This window comes from Hermetia illucens, chromosome 6, assembly GCF_905115235.1.
Source record: "Hermetia illucens chromosome 6, iHerIll2.2.curated.20191125, whole genome shotgun sequence".
NCBI lineage: Eukaryota > Metazoa > Arthropoda > Insecta > Diptera > Stratiomyidae > Hermetia > Hermetia illucens.
Window position 1 is genome coordinate 7,611,744 of NC_051854.1, and position 15,314 is coordinate 7,627,057.

At 42.9% G+C, this 15,314-nt stretch overlaps 1 protein-coding gene across 1 annotated transcript in view; it reads right to left on the minus strand.

Annotated features, from left to right (window-relative positions):
* The window catches only part of LOC119658696 (ABC transporter G family member 23), a 115,773-nt gene extending 102,214 nt beyond the window's left edge, over positions 1–13,559 (minus strand). The window contains exon 1 of the mRNA XM_038066284.1: positions 13,272–13,559. The gene's annotated coding sequence lies outside the window, so the exon portion shown is untranslated. The remainder of the gene's footprint in view (positions 1–13,271) is intronic.
* Positions 13,560–15,314: the final 1,755 nt, after the last annotated feature.

The window sequence follows — 15,314 nt, forward strand, 5'->3', positions numbered from 1 at the left end:
AGAATTCTCTCTCTGACAATTTACGGGATTAAGTTTGAAATTACTTTCGATTTTCGTAGTTCGACGACACGAAAGCAAAACGGCCAAACTGTAAGAGGATTGGAAGATTAAAACTCGATAAGTCACCATGGCCAGTTGGGATACAGAACATGGGAATGGGGATTTAAAATAGAAATGAACAACAAATAATTTATTAGCAAGTAATGGATTGAATTCGGGGATTTAATATTCAAGCTCCTTTTTTCAATTAGGACTTAGAATAATGGGGATATGATGAGATTGCCGAGCTTAGTATGCTTACAGTATGCAGTTTTGAGAGAAGCCAGAAAGGAGCAACAAATTAATTAGAAGTTGAGAAATTTTCGGGTTGAGGGTTTCATGAAATTGAACAAGGTGTTGGTCAGCCTTGAAAATGTGCGTCCTCCCAAGAGGGAGTGTTAAGTTGATTGTATTAAGTGTAACCATGCACTTCTATGGTAAGGGTCATGATTCAGTAATTTCGTGAAGGCTACTCTCACAGTAAATTCGAGGATACGCGCAGGATTCGGCAGGGTTTCCATAAAAACCAAAATGTCAACCCATTCAACAAAACAGACTTGACTTAGAAGGGTTGGGAGCCTTTAGTCAGGAAAATTCGCGCCCTCGCCCTAGAAACAGAAGTAGAGGAACCTAGGAAAGAAATCGTACAGCGAAGTGGTTGATCAAAGACTCCCAATGACAGAGAACCTTGCTACCATAACTATATGTCAACAGAGATTGTACCAAAGAGGTTACTACTATGACCACAAATTCGAGCCGGGAAGACGCAAGTATCTTCTATCTTGAAAATGTCACTTAGTAGCCCCTGGTACCCCAGAGGATACACGGGAGCAACCGTCCATGCGTGCCTTTCCCTGAGCACAAGTAACCAGTAACCAAAACTTAAAGCCAATAAAAACCCGGTTAAACCGTGCAAGCAAATCAAAATCTGACATTCATCAGCCGGAAGCATTCGTTATTGGTTTATTTAAGTATTTTGGCCCCAGACAACCTCAAAGGATGACCAAGTAAATTGATCTCAGGCTACACAGTATAGAACAATTGAAGTTCAGAAGAAGCTTCTAAGGAGGTCCTGACCGAAGTCCAGCGTCTGCAGAAAGCTTCAAAAGATTTTCAGAGCTAGCTTCGGCCAACCAGAAGTTCACTTTTTGAAATACAGGATCATTTCTCAAAATGGCGTACCATTTTTCAGCATTTTCGGTGAACATCATGTAGCTGTTACGAATCGAGTTTTCAGAACTTAACAGCTAACTTGATAAGATTATTTTACTAACATAACGCCGGGTTCTCACGACTACTGTGAGTCAGACTTGAATGCATTCAAAAGAAATAAAGCCGCTGGGCTTGACGGTCTCCCCGCGAAGTTATTTATAGCTGCACCTGCAGTTACTGCAGATTCGCTGTTTCCACTCGTACTGAAATCCTGGGAATCCGAGTCCTTTTCCAAAAAGCGGAATAGGGGGTGATCGAAGATTCCAAAGAAAGGCGCCCGTTTTGAGGATCACATTTGGAGGGGTATCCGCGTGCTCCCTGCCGTCTGGAAGATAATGGCTAAAATAATCCCGGAACGCATCATAGAACATCTCAAAAGCTTTACCGACAGAGAGCAGGTTGGTTTCCACTATGGATCCTGCTGCACAGACCATATTAACACCATACGGCTAGCTATTATGATTATGATGTAAAATGGCACGTGCTGCACCGATGGGAAATCTCATACTGTCGGCGAAGCCATGAATATTGGCCGAATGGCTTCCGAGATGACTCTTTAAGGACCAACAAGACGTTACTCCAGGTTGTGATGCAGATCTACTGGAATTAAGCATTTCACCTCTAGCTTCTGTGATGCTGTCAATCCACATCGAATAGTGGATGATAATATCCTTGGCAGAGATGGGGTCAAAATAGGGTGAACTCAGATAATCCGTGTTGGAACTTCCGCCAAAATTCCTTCTTGAAACTTGGAACAGCCTGAATGAAATGAGAACGATGTGGAACTCTCTTCACGAGAATTTCCAAGTACAACACATCTTAGCGAGTTAACACTTTGTTTGCGAGATGATATATGAAGGCGCATTCATTGGACGAAGACGAACAAGAAAAAACAACATGTGTAGAGTTTCCTTCCTTGAAATTATTCAATAATCCATTGGAATCCATTTGAAAATGAAATTTTTCTCATTTGGCTGATTAATAGTCATACCTCTGCCAAAGAAAAAGGCGAAATCATAAAAGACGGGTTCTACAACACTCACGGAAGATCTGTAACTCACTGTCCTCAAATGACATCAGAACCCTAATACTGATGAGAGGACGTGTTCTGCACGAAGCTCTTACGAAGCTAGACAAGTACTCGCCAATTTTTGGACCATATAGGCTTTCGAGGAAAGGTCCCTGGAGCCTAAAGTAGAGCTAACATATGTGAGCACTGCTTTAGCCAATAAAGTCCCTGGGGAAGTCAGTAAGGAATATACTCACAGTGACCACCAGACAATGTAAATGGAAATCAAGGGCGAATAGAGTTCGAAAAAGAGTTCTCACAGAATACCAGGTGGGTTGCCGGCTGGACGCGAAAGTTTTTGAAAGCAACACGTTTTCCGCGGCGCTCAAGCCCAACATATCTGTGAATGATACGATCAGGGGAAAAGCCATCCAAATCACTCGATGGGTGACGGAAGCGTGCAACGCTACTATACCAAGAAGACAATTGCTCCCCAGTAGGCAACTAACTTGCTGGTGGTTTGTGAGCCGTATGTTTCCGGGCAAGAAGTCTTTACCAGAGACTCAGGGGAAAGCCCGGTAGTGACAGCCGAGAGGAGTGAAAGGAATTGCTTCAAATATCATAGCTGGGCGACCATGACGATATAAACCCTTGTGGTTAGAATTGCAGGGTGGTAATGAAAACGCTGCGAAGGCCACCTCGGGTGATCTGCCCGTACCTCCTGAAAGATATTGGTACCGCTGTGTTTCCTGACCACCAAAACAGTAGAAGGCCAATAATTCTCCAGCTCAACGAGGGCATTATATCCCCGGTAACTGCGGAGGAGCTGCGGGAAGTACGTGGTAGGTTCGGCGACAACAAAGCCCTAGGTTTGGATGGCATCCCTAATAGAGCCTTGAAGCCGAGAGTGAAGGCAAGGTCCGCTAACGTGTTCGAGGCGTGCCTAAAGGTGGAACATTCCCTGCTCAATGGAAAAATTTCCACTTTTGGTTTTAGCATGCCTACTCTATGGTGGATGCAATAAGCATGGTTGTGAGTTTGGCAAAAGGCGTACTAGTTTCTGATGACTGCTATGCCGTGTTGGCATTGGATGTCAAAAACGCACTTAACTCGACCAATTGGGACAAAATTAAAGGAGGGTTGGCTAACATAGGTAAACAAATGTATTCAGCGAATTGATTGAAAATTACCTCGTCCCGAAGAGTTCACTATCATCGCGGGGATACCACAGGGCTTGGCACTAGGTCTTCTATTGTGGAATGTCATGTATACGATTGTTGGCTTTGCGAATGATCTAGCTGTGGTTTTTACAGCAAAGCACGCAGAAGATGTGGAACTCTACGCAACGGAAAAAATTACAGCAGTAAACTCCTGGATAGAAAATGTGGGGCTGACCCTGACGGACAAAAAAACGGAAGTGGCCCTAATAACAAACAGTAGAAAGAACACGGTGAAAGACGAAATCGGTGGATATACAGTCGTCTCAAAGCCGGCTATCACTTGGAATTGATAATTGTGGCCCAATTGAGCTTTAGGAAGTACCTAAAATATGCCAAAAGGCAACCAGTGCCACCGCGCAGTGGAAAAAAAATACTGAATATTGACGGCCGTAATACTCTCGGAGGTTGCTTCTAGCCGGAATGCTGCGATCCAATCTGCTTTCCTTGTCACTTGTTTGGGAAGAGGCGCTTGAAAACTCTCAGAGACGAAAGCGGATGAATTTGGTTTTGGAGTCTGTCGGATTTTCAAAACCAAATCAAATGAGGCAGTATCGGTGGTGGCGTTGGTGGTGGGGACATTCTAGCGAAAGGAATAAGTGTACTGTACCATGCAAAACGTTTGAGCACACTGAACACAGGCACATGGCAAGGTCAGGGTCGAATGATTTCTGGCAACGGAAATGGGACCAGTCTTCGAAGGATCGGTCAACAAACTCAATATTAGAGGGTGGCTTAAGCGGAAACATGGGGAGACCAACTACTACATTACCCAGCTCCCTACGAGACGCGGTGGAAGCTAAAGGCATCACTTTCGGTTGGATGATTTACCAAATTGTCCTAGATGCGGTGGCAACCTGGAGGATCCAAAGAATGCGATGTTTAACTGCCCAAGGTTCGCAATGAAAAGCAGAAATCTGAACCAAACGGAGAACTGTCTTACGGCGTCATCGGCAATCTTAAAAATATAGCACAAGTTGCTGAATAAAGAAAGAATGGGAAGAACAAAAATTAGCAGGTGGATGAGTGTCCACAGGCAAACGCACTTCGCGAGGTAATACCTAAATAGTGGTCCCCCGGGAGATGGGGTGAAAACACACCCGCTGTAACTTCAACGTTTATGCGGAGGAGCTGGAGTGGACGTGCCTTTATAAGATTTTCTACCTCCGTTTATGAACAACTACGTCCTGGTAGTACCTATAATTTTGACTTAATCGCATTGATGGTCTTCACGGCCATCAATGTAGCCCCTCAAGTCCAAATTATGTTCCACTGTTTAAGATTCATAACCGATAGTGAAAGGCAGAGAAGACATCTTGAATTCAGAAGACAATACGCTTGGATAAAAGTTCTCCCGCCCTAAACCCCAATTCAAATTGATTGAGCGTTACGGACTCGTTGTCAAGATTTCTGGGTGTTATTGCCCGCGGTTCGAATCCCAGTTGCGCCATGAACTATTGTGTTTGTCTCTGTGCTTATCTTGTTGCTATAAAATGACATTTAATGTTGAAAATAAAGAAACTGAAGCACAATCCCATTGAAAGTGAGTTGGAAGAAAGAAAACTTTACTGATCCCCAACGATTGGTTTGGAAATGGCAACGGAAAGGACATGTGAACTGAAAGGTTTGACAGATGCCCTTTCCGCAAAGTAATCTTTCGGAGTAATTCCGTAAAAATAAGGACGGGTCCTTGAGAGTTGTTGACTCCATACGCTGCTCAACTTGGCACAGTTGGGTCTGTATAACTTATCCATCTTTTTCCAAGAAAAAAGAAGCTATAAATCTTAAAATTGCAGCTTGATTTGAGCAAATTTTATGGGAAGAAATTAATTTAAAAAAATCTAACCGAGGACCCAGCCATATTTTCCATTCAATAGATAGATATTTATTACCTCCTTCCCAACTTCGGAAGAAAAAAAAACAGCTAACCTTTGACAGTAAATAATCATAGTAGCTGCAATCCAACACTAATTATAGTTGTGATTCCCTGCCATGGTCCGCCCAGTGTCATGCTTAGATGTAATTAGCATAGCGTATGCCATAGATACTCACGTTCTAATATCTAGAATTGCTTCGTATCTAATAACAATTAAGTACAAGTTAGACTACGCTCCCGGCACTCGACAAGTACATGAAAGTAATTAGCGATATGGAGATCAATGTTAACGCTAACGACGACAGGGAAATATTCAATATGGTCAGATTTTTTTTTCTGTTCGTTCTAAACGGACAGGTTTGAGGCTTCATGCTTGATAGCCAGTGTGTTTCCGACAGTAATTATGGAATGGCGTCCATAAATCAAGGGTTATTTTATATAGAATCGAAACTAATTTATTCAGCATTTATTCGATAAATCTTGGAGTTAACAATCTTTTCTGGATGATGGGCTAATGGGCTATCTTTTATATCAAAGCAGTTTTCCAAGAGTAATTTAGAAGGGACCATTGTCAGAGAAGCGGTTTCAACTGTGTTCGGTGTCCAAAATTAACACTGTTTGGCATTGACTTTGCTTTGGATGAATCTACACCAGTTCTTGGAAGCAGACCTGGGAATCTTCATGTAAAAGTTTAATTATATTAGGCGGTGCTAATGCGGTACTTGTTAACCTAAGTGTGCAGGATTCAATTTCTTTGCTGTTTTATTAGTGGGAGAACTGATATCGGCAGGTCTTCAAAATCAAGGTCCTAGGTACCAGATCACCATCAACGGCGCAATAACCGGTATCTGACCTAGGCCTGCCTTGGTAGGGAACCCTAGACATCCCGGCTTAGCAAATTGGTGCACCAGTTCGATATCCCTAAAAGTTGTCCGAAGTCCTGCCCTACGCCATCACTACATCTCAGGCAGGGTCTGTCACGTCTTCTTTTTCTACCATTTATGTTACCCTTGTAGACTTCCCGAGCTGGATCATCTTTCTACGCTGCTTAATTAAACCCCACTATTCCGACTTTTCCTCGTCATAATTTATGAAGGAATACGCTTTTCAAGCATTACAAAGGTTCACATGTTTTCTTATAAAGAGTGAGACAACCTGCCGCTGACATAGACGATTTCACAATGGATTTATAATAGAACTCTAAACCAGCCAGCTAACCTGTCGGCCTCTCGATGATAGAGAGGTTTGCTATCAACATGGGAAATGCTTCATTCAATCGGCCGAGGTTAAACAGGTACGGGTGATACCACCCGGACACCTACGCGGTAGGATGGTAGTGCCAGTTCATCCTGAAGCACGAAGGGAATACGAGATGCGGGATAACTCGCGTTGGAAGGAAAGGTCTTAGTGTAAACTATTTTTCACGCCAACTCTTCGCAGAGAAAGTGAAGGCAGCCTTTTAAGAAATTCCGGCAATAAAAAGACGAGAGATAAATTCAATGTTTGAAGAAATTATTGAATATAATTGCAGTACTATCAAAGCTTACAGCATCGACAAACCCAGAAATATCCGGTGACGAGACAGTCGAGTTACACTAGTTGTCTGGGTATGGATGAATTCAAGTAGTCCTATATGACCAAGTCAGCCAAAGTCAGGTCCGGACCATCACCGCTTGTTATAAAAAAGCCCGCGAGAAACTTGGCAAGGGTTGCCTAACACTGTCCAAGGAGACGACGGCGGAGAGAGCAACTCAAACTTCCCCACCCACCCTGTTCCATAGAAGAAATCTGACCGAAACCCGTCTTGCTGAGCCACGACACGAAATACAAAAGCATGTCAGGTAAACCGTTGAAAATCCAGCCTCACATCAACAGGCTAAAGAAAAAAAGGAAGAATTTCCCAACAAAACATTGGTCAATACCGCGTTCAACTGCCAAAGTGATCCGAACCCAAGTTGGATTCTAATAGAAACAAGGAAGTAACGAGGCGAAGCAGGAAGAATAATTACGAAACGGGATGATCAAGAAGCGGTGATTATAACAGCAAAAAACGGCATTTTCAACGCTGATATTCTACGAAGAGTTAAGGCAGATCATAGGCGAACTCAAATGGAAGTGAAGAAAAAGAAGTATCTCGACAATCTAAAAAAAAAATAGAGAGATCACTTGGCGTACACACGATCTTCCGCGTCAGTCAGAGTAGATTTTGGAGGCCTCACCTAATTCATGTTCCCCCATGGAGAAATCTGTCGAAGACAAACTTCCCCCTTCAGTGGTGTCCACAGCGCGGCCAGTCAAAAAGGATAATACAGCAACTCCCTTAATGAGAGGAACTGGAAACCTGTCTACGGCCGACCTGTCGGTGACAGTGTTGTCCAACTCTTCTAAAATACGGGAGAGGAAGGCTCGGCTGAAGAAAACTTTAGCCGCAAAGGAGAAGGGACTACAAGCTTGCCAGTCAGAAGCTTCTCCTCCGCACTGTATCTGGAAAAACGGAAGAAAGGGAAGCTAGTAATGTGAACACAACTGGTCTAACGCCGGTACGTGGAAACAGATCCATGCAGCCCAGACACCGTGAACCTGGGAGGGCTCCTAGCTGACGTCAACGGAAGGCGCTGCGAAGGAAGGCGAAGTTTCTTAGAAATGAAGACATGGACGTTGTTACACCATCAAGTGTGACTATATACAGAGAAATAGGACGCAAGAAATCGGAACTTTCGGCGGAAGGTTCGGACAAGCTCGTAACCCCTGTGTGATCCACAGCAAAATTGTCAAAATTATTAAAGGCAACCATGCTGAGACAATTCTGTTCCCAGGACCTTGTTGCGGTCAACATACAATACCAAGTTAATGGTAAGGGGATAAACGTCATAGGTGCCTCTGCTTACTTCCCCTATCATTCTTTGTGCCCTTCGGCGACGCCCGAACTAAAGGATCTGGAAGTGTATGCAGAATCAAGTGACCTTGAACTCTTAATAGGTTGTGATGCGAACGCCCAGCATATTTGTTGGGCCAGTAGCAAATTCAATCCTATAGGATAGAGCAACGTAGGGTGCGCCCTTACGTTCGTGAGGCCAAGAAGAAATGAAGTAAGACTCTAACAACTTTAAAGCGCAGATTGTTAGCACTTCAAAGTTTTTGGGTTGATTAGAAACTGGCGAGTTCTAGATGAAGTCACCGTTACTTAGAATTTAGTCTGGCTATTTCAGGCGAACAGCCTGCAATACAAAGAAAGAAAATGGATTCGACAAACTGTGAAGTTCTTGGCGACAAAGTCGAGCTCCCTAGGCGACTAAGGACTCTTTTGGCGATAGAAGACCAATTGAAAACTCTGAATCTCACTTTTAAAGCGCTTTGAAGAGGCTTGTTCTATTTCCCGAGGGCAATGTGGGAACATGGTTCCATTATCATTTGAACACTTCAAAAGCACTTGGCACGGATGACATATACCCAGCGATGCTAAAGGAATGTATAGAGCACTTAGAGCGACTTCTAAGAAATATTTTTCGAAGATGTCTTGCTCTGGGCTACGTGCCTTCCTCTCGGCAGAAGGTGAAGGTAGTCTTCATACCAAAGCTTGGGAAAGATGACTATTCAAATCCAAAGAACTTCAGGCAAATCAGCTTAACATCATTTTCAATCAAATGTCTGGAGAGACTGGTATTGCGTCATATTCGCGAGAAGGCGCTAAGGTCGCACTCGCTAAATGAAAACCAACATGCATACCAACGTGGAAAGTCCTGTGAGTCTGCTCTTCTTTCTTTGCTTTCAAAGATAGAAGGTGCAAATCTGAAGGGTGAGTACACGATGGGGATGTTCGTGGACATTCCAAAAGCTCTGTCATGCCGCCAGAGACAATGGTGTTGACGAAACTCTAATAAGGTGGATCTACGCAACGATAGTGCAGAGAAAGCTGTGCGCTGAAGTTGGTGTTGATAGTTATCTAACAACGGAAGCGGCACACTCCCTCAAGGGGGTGTGCTATCGCCACTTCTGCAAACTGCAAACTACTATGCGAACTGCAAAATCTGCCAATACACGTTCAAGCTTATGCGGATGAGGTGGCTGTGCTGGTTGTTGGTCGAGTTTTCGGAATGGTGCGTAGACATACACAGCGCGCCGTTGATTTGGTTGACAGTTGGTGTCTCAGGCATGAACTTTCAGTAAATCTAAATAGAACCACAATGGTATTATTTGCAAAAAGGAGGAACCTGAATGGTCTTTACCTTCCAGAGATGAGGGGTACAACCCTTCAACTCTCCGAAGAAGTGAAATATCTGGGAGTTATTCTAAACAAGAAGTTTCTTTGGAACAAACATGCAGAGATACAGATGAAACGCGCTCTCACAGGTTATGGGCTGTATAGGCGGACCTTTGCCTCGATATGGGGACTTAGGCCTCAGGTAGTAATGTGGATATATATTGCTACCATTAGCCCGATGTTCGCTTATGCATCCGTAGTGTGGTGGGTTAAGGTGAAACAAAAGAGTTTTCGCTGTAAACTAGCCACACTGCGAGGAACTATGTGTCTGGGTACCACCGGTACCATGAGCATCACATCCCGCGCAGTTTTGAATGCATTACACATTTTGCAGCCCTTGGATTTGTTTATTCACAGCACTGCTATGAGAGCAGCTCATAGACTAATGCGATTAAATATAGGGGAAAACAATGGACGTGGGGGCACAGAGCATTGGAAGCGTCATTGGGAGAACTGAATCTAGTTTTCGCAATGCCTTCTGATTCTCAGATTCCCATACATCTGTTCAGTAGAGGATATGATGGCATCTTGAAACGAAGAGACGAACCAGACGAATGCGTGTCAGGATATATTGACGTCTTCTACACCGATTACTCAAAAACAGTACAAGGCTCTGGAGCCGGAGTCTACCTCTCGAATATAAACGAGAAGCGAGCTTTTCCTTTGGGACAATACACAACGGCGGCAACCTGGATGATTGGCGAGCGGTTGAAGGGCAAGCGTATCGCAATCTGTGACGATAGTCAAGCTGCATTGAGGACGGGGAGTAGTACTTTGATCACTTCAAAAATCGTTCAGGAATGCAGAAACCGATTGAACTCTGTTTCTAGATTCAATACGGTGGAATTACTCTGGATATCTGATCATTGTGGTATAGGGGAAAATGAAATCTCGGATGCCTTAGGAAAAGAGGCTTCAACTTCCCCCATGCGCGGACCAGAACCAGCAATTAGGGCATCAGTAGCATTGACTGACACTGCTATTAAAAACCGAAGACGAATCAACCAACAACATCAAACCGCACTGGTCAAACACAAGCACGAACAAGAATAAGGATAGGGGAATACAACTTTGAGACCGTTGACAATTTCTCCTATCTAGGGTCGAAAATCACAACCGATAACAACTACGATGATGAAATCCGCGCACGGTTGTTGTCAGCCAACAGAGCCTACTTCAGCTTACAAAGATTGTTCCGCTCGAAACGTCTCACCATAGGGTCAAAGGTCTTACTGTACAAGACTATGATCGTGCCAGTCCTCATGTATTCCTCGGAAACTTGGGTTCTTAGCAAGAAAAATTGCGAACTCTTGGCCGCGTTCGAGAGAAGAATCCTCCGAAGAATTTTTGGCCCCCTACATGAGGATGGACGATTCCGTAGCCTACACAATGACGAAATCTATGAGCGATACCATGACCGTCCGGTTGTGGATAAAATCCGGCTCAATAGGTTACGGTGGGCGGGTCACTTAATCCGTATGGATGAAGATGATCCCACCCGGAAAGTCTATAAGGGCAATATCTATGGTAGGAAAAGAAGACGAGGCAGACCCTGCCTAAGATGGAGCGATGGCGTGGGCCAGGACGCCAGACAGCTTTTAGGGATATCGAATTGGTGGACCTCGGCGCAAAACCGGGATGTCTGGAGTTCCTTATTAAGGCAGGCCTAGACCGGATACCGGTTGTTGCGCCGTTGATGATGATAACGATGATGCTATTAAAAACTGGGAACAAATGGAGCGGGGAGCACGAAATCCACTAACGGAAATCCTGCGATACATCAACGGATTCGGGATATTTCGTTAGACAGGCGAATCGAGTACAATGGACCACTAAGGTCTGAATGCTCAGGGGCTTTCCCGCTTCCTCATCTCAAACACACACACACATAAACGCCAAATTGTCTTCTGCAAGTTTAGGAGAAACCTCCAAATTCTCAAAGCGCTAGAATTCTAGTAGATCACTCATTGGCAATAAAAAAGCAGCAAACCTAATAAGGATATATGGCGCAATAGGTTATAAAGGCTGATTTGACCAATGGTGGGGTACAAGGGTTTCCTGGAGTTTCCCAAATTCAAAGAGTCGAACGTGAGTCTGACTAGATCGCCTTTTCTTCTTTAAAGGAAAAAGACTGTCACACTGGAGGCTGATATGAGTTAATTACGAGGAGAGGTCATTCAATTATTTCTTTGGTACCCCAAAAGGAAGCTCAAAATTCCCATGGAAAATTCACTAAGCTAGATAAACTTGAAGAAAACAAAGTAGTTTCTAAACTATGCGGTATAATTCCATTCAACTAATATTTCATCAACCCCAGAATAAGTTGCGTGTTCTCTGTGGAGATGGGTGCGACAAAAAACCCTTTTCTACTAGTCACTAAATTGATGTGTTGTTGCTTTCAGAATTTTTCCTATTCATTATTATACACAGAAATTCCCAATAAAAAACAAATGGAAGGTGATGTAGGCTTAGATGATGGATAATTCTGGTGCTGTCATAGAGGTTGTCATATTGAGATTTAGTGAATAATTTATGGTTCATTGATTCTTTAATAGTATACGATCTGAAGCAGTCATATTTGTTTATCGAGGGAATCATTGTGAGTCAATCCCGTCAGGGTCAGCTGAACCAGTTTCCTAAGCCTCGAATTGCTAATTGTATGTAAATTACTTCTTGGTAAACCTAGCTTTATCAGAGCTTATGAACACTCAATTATGCACTATTACCACCATTAACACTGAAAACCTGCTTCCGACCCCAACTAATTTTACAATTTCCTAACCGACATTAAACAAGCATTTCAACAACAAGTTCTTGTAATGCATTTCCCAAACTTCTCCATAAAAATTTTAATTCGCTCTTGCTCGCTCCGAATGCATATCTACACACATCAACATGTGTAACGCTTTGGTGCATTTCAAGTGTGCATAAACAAAGGTATTTCGTCACACCTCAACAGAAAAAAAAACTTGTTAATAATATTTTATAATAATTCACTTCTCGTTTAGAAACCTGCGTTGGGTCTGACAGTAAACAGGTTGGTATCGACGTGCGCGTGTGCCTCGTTCGGGGACGTTTGGAAGATCCAAAATGCATGATCAGCGATCGCTGGGAAGATCAGAGAAAATAAAAGTTGAATTTAAAAAGAGGCAACGCTAAAAGCAGCAGCAAATCGAAGATCACACGACCTTGGACCAGATACCATACATAATACAAGTTGTTGATTGATTCCAGCAGTAGTGGTATGACCAACTTGGGAGATTCAAGCGATTGCGACCTGAAGTTTGTGTAATAGGTATGTAATGGATTGGTGCATTTGCAACTACTGGTGAAGGGATGTTTCTGCAATAGGATTAAGCTGGGGTTTTCTTAGATTGCATACATGGTTGCACATTTCATAACGACACAAATGGTTGCGGTAAACGCTACACAATTACATTCTTTGTAAAATTGACACTACCAGCATTTTTAAGCTGAATATAAGCTTTGTTGATATCTTTTGCTCCTTAAACCCTAAAATCTCCTTAAATTTTCAGATTCTGAAATAATACTCCATAGAGCGACGCTTCAAAATAAGGTAGTGGAATCCATCCCCAAGAAACAGTAAAGAGTCCTTTCTCCAAAAAAATAATAGAAAATTAGAAAAAGATAGTCCACCTTGAATGAAGTCTCCTGTTTTGCTTCCGAATTCCAATTCCTATGATCAGCAGGTGAGTATCCTTTTGATTTGTAAGGATTTTCAAATCGGTATCACTACACTACCACAAAGATCCTCTGCAAAGCCACGTTCAGCAAAAACTTCCAAATTATCTTAAAAAAAATTGTATCTTTTTATATGATCACTAGCGGCACGCACTCTTCTTACAACAATAACACCCACGATAACGACACCATTCAAAACCAGAACCACGTTGAATTCACGGCGGTTACTTCCATACTAACTTCGCTAAGGTGTTCATCTTAAACTAATCGCTAAAGCTAAGAAAAGATACAAACGAAATGGGAATTATGAGAAGCCTCTCAGTAACAGTGGGGACAGAGACTTCTCCACCTGTTGATGACGCCATTAAATTTGGGCGAAACTGAGCGACTGATTGGTATAGGTTTCAAGTTGGATCGCTGAACAGTCTACTGCATACCTTTGTTGTTATTTGAAACCCCGGTTGTGTAGCCAAGATCATGCCTCAAACACTTGAGATCTATAGAAGTATGATAATTAGCATATTTTGCGTTGATGGTTTTTCTTTGGGTTGCTTGGTGCTATCATAGTGGGCGAGGTATCTAGTACTGATATGGTATCTACTCGCAAATGAGGTATGAGGAAACGAGGCAGACTCAGCAGTTTTTTGTCGGTACCTTGTTGATTCTGGTCATTCAATCGAGGTGAATACAAAATTGATACCCTTAAATGTTCATTCGGATGGAACATCTTAACTTCGAATAAAAATTCTTCTTTCAGGGATGTCGAAACTGCAAGAAAACAAATAATCGATAGAAGAATCCGGTGGTCAACTACTGTTCCCCTTCTAACTATTTGTCATTTGTCCAGTTTCAAGGTAATTGTAGAAATACTAACGGCGAATATGCCAAGGATTTTTCCTTTCTATTAACAGATACGGCCAACTGCTATAAATTATTTATCTGAATGTTACCTTTTCCTGATGCGATGTTGCTTTGGATCATTCTCAACTTGAAAGGAACGAAAATGAGGAAGATCTTACAAAAAGACCAAGGGTGTTGTCAATAGAAAATGAGGGCTACCTTTCAAGTTTTCCTAACACTTATGAAAGAAAAGAAGACCATATACATCATCCTATTCTCTTCCGATGCAGACCATTTGACATACTCACATCAGGAACTGTTGGATTTGTGAACCGGATTTATCTCTGCTATCGCGTTTATGGAAGATTATCCAAAAAATCTACTCTACTTTTCTTCAGCCTTTACAAGGCGGGTTAACTTGTCGTGACCGGTTTCGAAATATATCATTTTATCAACTGCCTCATCTGGATGCAATTGCAAGGCTTTTAAATCCCCATCCAGTGTATCGAGCCACCGTTTCTCCGGCCGGCCTTTTGGTCGCTTACCATCGATGTTCAGATCAATCTCGGCAAGTGAATTCCCTTTTGTGCGAACTACATGACCATACAGTTTTTCACGATCAGTGCAACCCCATATCGATCGCGGATATCCTCATTTCGGATGTGATCAAAACGTGTCACGCCACTAGTCCAACACAACTTCTTCGTCTTCATTACCGCAACACGCCGTTCATTGACTTTTATAGTCAGTCAACACTCAGAACTATAAAGAGCGACAGGACGGACGACATTGGGGTAAATTTTAGATTTGAGATGTTCGTTGATACGTCGATCGCAAAGAACGCCAATTGTGAAACGCTACTTCATCCAAGTTGCGTTAATGCGTGAAGCAATTGCATATAGTTTTCTGTTGACTGACAGCGTTGACCCAAGATATTTAAATCCCTCAATTCTGGGTTAATCACTACCGCTGAACCCAGTGAACGAGTTCTTCTGGCGCTAAGTGTCAAACGCTTTCTCCAGATCCTGAAATGCAATGTAAAGAGGGTGATATTTCTCACGGTGTTTCTCCATGTGTAACCACGCAGCGTGTATTGCGTCAGTAGCTCTGCAATTCTAGACAAATCCGGCTTAATTCACGGTTATTTCAACGATTTCG